The sequence below is a fragment of the Chinchilla lanigera genome, unplaced genomic scaffold (genome assembly GCF_000276665.1).
Source record: "Chinchilla lanigera isolate Chin_1 unplaced genomic scaffold, ChiLan1.0 scaffold00078, whole genome shotgun sequence".
Lineage (NCBI taxonomy): Eukaryota > Metazoa > Chordata > Mammalia > Rodentia > Chinchillidae > Chinchilla > Chinchilla lanigera.
In genome coordinates this window covers 215,687-221,788 of record NW_004955479.1, presented here as the reverse complement: position 1 = coordinate 221,788, position 6,102 = coordinate 215,687, and positions in this window count along the sequence as shown.

Below are 6,102 nucleotides of genomic sequence, written 5' to 3'. Positions count from 1 at the left end.
TTGCATATAATAGTGCAATAATGCAATAATATATAATACTGCAGTAGTCAATTAAACATATATATTTATATATTTATATATCCCCTCTTTTTCTCCTTTCCCCATCCCAGTTGTTCTTTCCTTCTACAAAAAGAAGATAAACAACAATGAAACCAAGCTTTAAAAAAGTTTTTAGGACAGCTACAATAGTTAAGACATTGTGTATTGGCATCTTCCTAGTAGTTATTCAGAGAAGATATATGTATGCTATCTTGTCTATAAATATTAGTACCAGACTTTCTTTTCAATGAACTAGGAGATATTAACTGTATAACAATCTTAACTATCTTGTATATACATATGCACTATTCTTTTTTTCATTTCTTCATTACCCCTTTCCTTGTCAGTTTTTCTTTTTTTAATACAGTTTCTTCCCAATTTGAAATATCTATTGTACATTTTGGATACCATTCACTTGTTCATTTCTCCACACTAGTGAGACAATAGGATGTTTACACATGTGGTCTGATTTATTTCAATTATAAGTACAGTCTCAAGTTGTTTCCATTTACCTATAAAAACTTTGAGTTTATCTTTCTTTACAGCAGAGAAGTACCTCATTGTATAAAAATACCACATCATTTTATCCATTCCTCAGTTGATGGGCAATTTGTTTGTTTCCAAGATTTAGCTATTACAAATTGTGCTGCTATAAACATAAGTGCATGTACATCACTGTGATATGATGATTACAGTTCTTCTGGAAAAATACCCAGGAGGGGCATAGCTGTGTTGAATGGGACCACTAAACCTAGTTTTCTGAGGAATGTCCACACTGATTTCCACACTGGCTGTACCAGTCTACACTGCCACCAAAAGTGGAAAAGGGTTCATTTTTTTCCCCACAACCCTTCCAGCATATGTTATTCATTGATTTCTTCATGATAGCCATTCTTTCTGGGGTGAGATGGAATGTCTGTGTTGCTTTAATTTGCATTTCTTGAATGACCAACACTGTTGAACATTTTTTCATATATTTATTTCCCATTTGCATCACTTCATCTGAGAAGTGTGTATTCATGTCAGGTGCCCATGCCCAAATCAGGAGACCTGATTTTTTTTTTATTCTTTATATGTTCTAGATATAAGCCCATTGTCTGAGTGAGAGTTGGCTAATACTTTTCCCAATTTGAGGGTTTCCTTATCACTCTGATGATTTCTTTTGATTTGCAGAATATTTAATTGAATGAGATACTACTTACTGATTCTTTGAATTGTTTCTCAATCAGTTTATTCATGAACTTTCTGCTTACCCCTGTGTCTTCAAGATTTCTACCTACTGTCTCTTCCAGCAGATTTAGTGTTGATCATTTAATATTTAGAGCTTTAATCCATGTTGACTCTAGTTTAGTGAATGGTGATAGGCATGGGTCCAGTTTTAGTTTCTGGCATGTGGAAAGCTGGTTTTTCCAGCACCACTTTTTAAAGAGACTATCTTAATTCCAATGAACATGTTTAGCCCCTTTGTCAAATATAAGGAGGCTGAATGTGTTTGTAGTTGTGTCTCCATCTTCTATTCTGCTCCATTGATCCTCGGGGCCAACACCATGCTGATTTTATCACAGTAGCTTTCTAGGATTATTTTAAGTCAGGGATTGTGATGCCTCCAGCCTCACCTTTGTTGGCCAGAATTGTCTGTGGTATTCTAGGTCTTTTCTGGTTCCAAATGAATTTTAAGAATGCTAGTGGCATTTTGATTGGGATTGCATTAAATCTGTATAATAGATTTGGGAATATGACCATTTTCACAGTGCTGGTTCTTCCCATTCATGAGCAAGGAATTTTCTGAGGTCCTCTTTGATCTCTTTTTACAGAGTACTCTAATTTTCTGTGTATAGATATTTTACTTCCTTTGTTAACTTCATTTCTAAGTGTGTCATTTTTTTGGAAGCTATTGTGAAAGGTGTGGTTTCCCTAATTTCTCTCTCAGTGAGTTTGGTGTTTGTATACAAGAATGCTATTGATTTTGGAGTTCTGACTTTGTGTCCTGCTATGCTACTAAATTTCATTATTAATTCTTGGAGTCCTTTGGTAGATATTGGGGAGTCTTCCATGTTGGGTATCATATAATCTGCAAATAATGATAATTTAACTTCTTTCCTGTTATGGTTTGTGTCTCGGTGTCCCCCAAAGCCTCATGCGGCCATGGGGTAGGCTTTTAGAGTTTGATTATGGGTGTGAGAGCTACACCCACCCTGGGGTGGATAGTTTGCATATGTAAGGCAGAGGAAGAAGGTGCTTCTGGCTATTTCCTCCCTTGTGGTGTGCTTGTTGCTTTTGCTGTGTTCAGACGCCAGGAGCTGTAGCTCTCTGACATGTGCCACTCTGCCTTATAATCTGCAAATACGGACTGAAACCTCCACAAACTCTAAGCAAAATAAACCTTTCTGTCCTTAATTTTGGGCGTCAGATATTTTGTCCCAGCAACAAGAGAAAAGTAACCAAGACATTTCCTTATCGTTATTCCTTTTATTTCTCTCTCTTGTCTAATTAATCTGACTAATATTTCCAGAACTATATTGAGTAGGAGTGCTGATAATGGACATCCTTGTCTTGTTCCTGATTTTAGAGTGAAAGATTTTAGTTTTTCTCTATTTAGTATGATGTTGGCTATTGTTTTGTCATAGATGGCTTTGATCAGATTGAGGTAAAAGCCATCTATTCAGATTTTTCTGTTGGGTTTTTATCATGAATGGTTGTTGAACTTTATCAAAAGGTTTTCTGTATGTATTGTGATGAACATGTGGTTTTGGTTTTGGTTCTGTTGATATGGTATATTTCGTTTATTGTTTTGTGTATATTGAACTATCCCTATATCCCTGGGATGAATGCCACTTGGTCATGGTGTATAATCTACTTGATGATTTTCTGTACTCTGCAGTATTTTATTGTGTATCTTCATATCCAGGTTCATTAAGAATACTGGCCTTTGCTTCTTTTCTTGATTGGATCTTTCACTGGTTTTGATATCAGTATAATGCTTTCCTCCAGAAATGATTTAGAGTGAATTGCTTCCCCTTCCCCTTCTTTTAATGAAGAATTTGAGTAGAGTTGGCATTAAATCCTCTCTAAATGTCTTATAGAATTCAGTTGTGAATCTATCAGGACCTAGGCTTTTCTTTGTTGGTATGTTTTTAGTCATGTTTTCAAGTTCATTAACCAATATTATGTTAATCAGAATTTTTATATCTTCTTGATTCAGTCTTTGTCATTCATACATATCTAGGAATCTGTCCATTTCCTCTATGTTTTCTATCCTATGGGAGTAAAGATTTTCAAAGTAGGTCTTGATGATCTTCTGAATTTCTATGGGATCCATATTGATTTCACCCTTTTTATTCCTTACTCTATGAATTTCAGGGTTTCTTTTCCTTTTTTGGATAAGGTATTTTGGGGTTTTAAATTGTATTTGTTCTTTCAAAGAACCATCTTTTTGATTCATTAATTCTTTGTATATTTTCATCTCAATTGCATAAATTCCTACCTTGAACTTTATAATTTTCTCCCTTCTTTGGGCTTTGGGCTTGACTTGTTTCTCTTTGTTGAAGTCTAAAGTGCAGCATTAGGATATTTATCTGTTCTTATTGTATTTTCCTGATGTCTGAGTTCACCACTACAAATTTTCCTCTGACAACTTCTTTCATTGCATCCCAATTTTCAGTAAGTTGTATTTGCATTTTTGTTTGATTGTAGATATTGTTTAATTTCTTCTTTAAATTCATCTGTGATCCACTGGTTGTTTAGCATGGTGTTATTTAATTTCCATTGGTTGATGGAGTTTTTATGGTTTCTTTTATCATTAATTTCCAATTACGTTACACTATGATCAGATAATATGCATGGAATAATTTCAGTTCCTTTGCATTTACCTAAGCATGTTCTATGGGCTAGTATGTGGTCTATTTTAGAAAACATTATGTGTGCAGTAGAAAAGAGTGTAGATTCTGATGTTTTGGGATGTAACACTCTGTAAACATCTACTGTGTACATTGGTACACAAGTTTTATTCAGTTCTGCTATTTCTTTGCTGACTTTTTTGTCTAGTTGATCTATCTTTTTGTGTCAATGTAGTGTGAAGTCCCTCAATTACAAATATATTATTGGTTACTTGATTTTTAATGTCTATTAAGATTTGTTTTATATAGCTGAATGCTCTCACATTTAGTGCATACATATTTATGATTGTTATCTCTTCCTCTTAAAGTTTTCCCCTAACAAGTATGTAGTGACCTTCATTATGTTGTTTGATCATTCTTTATATAAAGTTCACATTATGTGTGAACAGAATAACTACATCTGCTTTTTTGTGCCATGTGGAGTATTGTTTTCCATCCTTTGATTTTCAGTGTCTGAATTTCCTTTTGCATTAAATGTGTTTCTTCTGTACAGCATATTGTTTGATTTTATCTTTTGATCCACTCTGCCATTCTGTTTCTCTTAATTGGTGAATTGAGGCCATTTTCATTGATGATTATAACTGGTATTTATTGGATTAACTTCATTATATTATTTTCTGTCTGTTGATCCCCTTCTTTTTCTCTATGCTTAATTGCTTGCCTTGCTTGGTTGTTTCTTTCTGTTGTTTTTCTTGGAATAGTCATATTTATCTCCTTCTAGGATATCGTTCAATACTCCTTGTAGGATTGATTTGCTGTAATGAGTTTCTTCAGTTGTTCTTCATAGTGGAAGTACCTTACTTGTACATTAATTTTGAAAGATAGTTTGATAAGGTATATAAGTCTGAGTTGGATGTTATTTTCTTTCAGGACCTGAAATACTTAACTCCAACTCTTCTTGGCTTTATGGTTTGTGTTTAGAAATCTGCTGTGATTCTCATGATTTTTCCTTTACAGATGCTATAGGTTTTTTTTTCTCTAACAACCTTTAATCTTCTTTTCTTGTCCTGAAATTCTGGGATCTTGATTATTATGTATCTGGGTATAAATGTATTTCTATGGTTAATTGGATTTGTTTATAAATCATTTATCTGTGTGTCACATTCTTTTCCCATGCTTGGGAAATTTTCTATTACTTCTGCAAGTAGTCTTTTTATGTCATTTGTGAGGACTCCTGCTTTTTCACTGACACCTTTTAGTCTTATATTGTTCTTCTTTGCATCATCCTAAACAGTTGAATTACTATTTCCTGCTTTCTTGTTATTTTTCAGAGATCTTTACTTTAATTTTGCTAGCTGCGATGATGTCTTGAAGGTCTGAGAGTCTATCTTTAGTTCCATTCAAGCTGTTTTGCCAGCTTTCAATGGAAATTTTAATTTCCTATATATCTCAGAATCTGTTTAATGCATTCAAATTCTTTCCTATATTGTTCATTCAAAGTTTCCACACTTTTCTATGCTCCTCTATTTTTTATCTGTCTTCTTTAGGTATGATGAACAATTCTTTCATTATGATTGTGTTATTTTTTTACCTGAGAGATTATTTCTGATCTAAATTCCTTTTATGATTTGTGTCTAGATGTCCACCAAAGGTCTCATGCAGTCATGGGTACAGGCTTTTAGATTTTATGATTGATTCATGGTTCAATGCTGGGATTATGTATGAGAGAGCTACTCTCACTCTAAGGTGGACAGTTTGGATACAATATAAATGAGGGAACAAGGCTACTTGCCACTGCTCCTCCCTTTTGCTATTGTTGATTTCCTATCTTCTGCCGCCATGAACTGTTGTCCTTTGCCATGTGTGACTGCCTTGGAGCCAGCCAAGTATGGACTACAACCTCTGCAAACTGTGAGTTAAGTAAACCTTTCCTTTCTTAATTCTGGTTGTCAGGTATTTTGTCTCAGCAATGAGAGAAATGTAACCAAGACAGAATTTGGTACCAGAGAAGTAGGGTCATTGCTATACTCTACCTGACCAACTGGTTGAAGAGCCTTTGGAAATGGTTTGTTGGAAGTGTTTGGAAAAGTTCAGAGATGCCACCTGAAAGAGTAGCGCTAGGACACTTTCAGCTGTTATGTATGGGAGATTCTGGTCAGAGCTCAGAAAACCAGAAAGCTGATAGCAATCCTGCCAGTAAAGACGTTTGTGAAGTTTCTGCTGGAGA